Source organism: Corvus brachyrhynchos, unplaced genomic scaffold, assembly GCF_000691975.1.
Source record: "Corvus brachyrhynchos isolate BGI_N302 unplaced genomic scaffold, ASM69197v1 scaffold555, whole genome shotgun sequence".
Taxonomy (NCBI): Eukaryota; Metazoa; Chordata; class Aves; order Passeriformes; family Corvidae; genus Corvus; species Corvus brachyrhynchos.
Window position 1 is genome coordinate 21,652 of NW_008238357.1, and position 3,543 is coordinate 25,194.

A 3,543-nucleotide genomic window follows, 5' to 3' on the forward strand; every position below is an offset into this window, starting at 1 on the left:
AGGGAGGGAAACCAGGAGCTGCTTTTGGGGAGGCTCCTGCTGCTTTTTCTCAATTTTGGGGCCTCTAAGTGGCTTCTGGGAGGTTGCAGTGAATTTGGGGAAGGTGCCATAAACCCTCCGCAAGTTGGGCACCTGAGGTGAAGTCCCCAATTTTGGGACGGTGTGGGGACCCCAACTGGGAGGGGATCCTGCTGGTTTGCACCCCTTCAATGGGGTGAGAAGTAGCTTGGGAAGGAGGGAAGGAAGGAAGGAATTCGGAAGGAAGGAAGGAAGGAAGGAAGGAAGGAATTCGGAAGGAAGGAAGGAATTCGGAAGGAAGGAAGGAAGGAAGAATAGAAGAAAGAAAAAAGAAAGCAACAAGAAATAATAAAAAAGAAAAAAAGAAAAAACATTTTAAAATGAAGAAAGGAAGCAAGCAAAATATAATAAAAATGAAAGAAAGAAAAGAAGAAAGGAAGAAAATCAAAAGACAGGTATCTACAAGAAAAGGAAAGTATTGAAAAAAGAAAAGAAAAAGAAAGAAAGCAAGACTAAATAACATGAAACCACCAAGAGAAATTAAAGAAAAGAAAAAAATGGGAGGACGAAGTAAAAAAAAGAACAGAAAGAAAGACACAAGAAAAAATTAAAGAGAAAAAGAAAAAAAGAAGAAAGAAAGCAAATGAAACAGAAAAAAGGGAGAAAAAAGATTTTTAATAGAAGACAGAGGAAAAGGATTCAATAACCTGAAGGGAACAAGAAAAAGCAAAAAGACAAAAAGAAAGCAAGCAAGAAAGACTCAATAACATGAAACCAATAAGAAAAATTGAAAAAAAGGATGAAAGAAGAAAGCAAGAAGAACAAAAAAAGAATCGAAAGAAAAAGCATAAAGAATGAAGAAAGCAAGCAAGCAAGAAGATAATAAAAATGAAAGCAAGAAAGCAGAAAGGAAGAAAATCAAAAGACAGAAATCATCAATAAAAGGAAAAAAGAGAAGAAAAAAGGAAAGAAGAAAGAAAGAAACAAAGACTAAATAACATGAAACCAACGAAAATATAACAGGAAAAGAAAAAAAAAAAGAAAAAAAAAGAAGAAAGAATGAAACAAGGAAGAAAAAAAGAGAGAATAAAAAGAAAGACACAAGAAAAATTAATTAGAAAGAGAGCAAAAAAAGAAAGAAAGAAGGCAACAAAAAAAACCCAAAAAAAGGAAAAAAAATTAAAAAAATGAAGAAAGAAACAAAGACTCAGTAACATGAACCAACAAGGAAAAGAGAAAGACAGAAACAGGGAAGAAAGAAAAAGAAAGAACAGAAAGAACAAGAAAGAAGAAAGAGAGAAAGCAACAAAAAACAAAAAAGGAAAGAAAAAAATTAAAATTGAAGAAGGAAATAAAGAAAGAAAGAAAACTGAAAGAAATCAACAAGAAAATGAACAAAGCAAAGAAATACAAAAGATGAAAAAAAGACTCAATAACATGAAACGAAGAATAAAAATTAAAAAAAATAAAGAAAGCAACAGAAATTAGAAAAAAGAAAAAGAAAGAAAAAACTAAAAAAATGAAGAAAGAAAATAAGTGAAAGAAAGAAGACAGAAAGCAATAAGAAAGGAAAAAAGAAAAAGAAAACCAGAATAAAAGAAAAGAAGAAAGAAAGAAAGAAAAAAGACACAGAAACAGAAAAAGCAAAAAGGTGAAAGAAAAAAAGAATAAAAGAAAGAAAGAAAATCAAAGACAGAAATCAACAAAATCAAAAAGAGAAGATAAAAGAAAAGAAGAAACAAAGAAAGCAACAAGAAACAGAAAAAGGAAAAGAAAGCAAAAAGATATAAAAATGAAAGCAAGAATGCAGGAAAGAAAGAAAGGGAGGAAATGAAAATACAGAAATCAACAAGAAAATGAAAAAGGAGAAGAGAAAAAAAGAAAAGACTCAATAACGTGAAATGAACAAGAAAAACGAAAAAAAACAAAGAAGACAGCAACAAGAAAACAAAAAGAATGAAAAAAAAAACAAGGAAGAAAGAAAAAACCCCAGAAATATATACACAAGATAAATAGAAAGAAAAAAGAAAAAAAGAAGAAAGAAAGCAACAAAAAAAACCAGGAGTAAGAAAGAAAAAAGATAAAAGAATGAAGAAGGAAAGCTAAAAGAAATCAACAAGAAAATGAAAAAAGTGAAGAAAAATGAAAGATGAAAAAGCGACTCCATAACGTAAAACCAAGAAGAAAAATTTAAAAAATAAGACAGAAAGAAAGCAACAAGAAACAAAAAAAGGGGAAAAAAGATAGAAAAAATATTAAAATGAAGAAAGAAAAAACGAAAGCAAGAAGATAAAAACATTAATGAAAGAAAAACAAGACGGAAAGAAACAAGAAAAAGAGGGGGAAAAAACGGAGAGTAGAATAAAAGAAAAGAAGCAAGCAAGCAACAAGAAAAAGGAAAAGAAAGAAAGCAAAAAGATAAAAAAAATGAAACAAAAAGGAAAGAACGAAAGAAAGAAAAGAAAGATCAAAAGACAGAAATCAACAAAGAAAATTTAAAAAGAGAAGGAAAAAGAAAAGTAGAAAGAAAAAGCAAGCAACAAGAAACAGAAACAGAGAGCAAAAAGATATAAAAATGAAAGCAAGAAAGCAGGAAAGGAAGGAAGGAAGGGGGGAAGGAAGAAGGAAAGAAAGAAAAAATAATTGAAAAGACAGAAATCAACAAGAAAATGAAAAAAGTGAAGATAAAGAAGAGAGAAAGAAAAATACTCAATAACATGAAACCAACAAGAAAAATGAAAAAATAAAGAAGAAAGCAACAAGAAAAAAATTTTTAAAACAGAAAGATCATAAAAAATGAAGCAAGCAAGCAAAAAGATAATAAAAATGAAAGAGAGGAAGAAAGAAAAGAAGAAGGAATTTGGAAGGAAGGAAGGAATTCGGAAGGAAGGAAGGAAGGAAGGAAGGAAGGAAGGAAAGAGAGAGAGGAAGGAAGGAAGGAAGGAAGGAAGGAAGGAAAAAGGAAGGAGAAAGAAGAAAGAAAGAAAGAAAGAAAGAAAAAGAAAGAAAGAAAGGAAAGAAAGAAAGAAAGACAAGAAAATGAAAAAAGTGAAGAAAAAAGAAAAGAAGAAAGAAATAAACAAAGAAATAAACAAAGAAAGCAGGAGTACATAACATGAAACCAACAGGAAAATAAAAGAAAATGGAAAAAAAAGAAGAAAGAAAGAAACCAGGAAGAAAGAAAAAAAGAACAGATAGAAAGACACAAGAATAAAACAAAAGAAGAAAAGAAAGAAAGCAAAAAGAGAAAGAAGGAAGACAGAAAGCAACAAAAAAAACATTAAAAGAAAGAAAAAAAGATAAAAGAATGAAGAAAGAAAGCTAAAAGAAATCAACACAAAAATTTAAAAAGCAAAGTAAAAGATAAAAGAAAGACTCAATAACATGAGACCAAGAAGAAAAATGAAAAAAAAGAAAAGAAGAAAGCAGCAAGAAACGATGAAAAAACCAAGAAAAATATTCAAAAATGAAGAAAGAAAGAAAAAAGCAAAAAGATAATAAAAATGAAAGAAAGGAAGAAAAAAA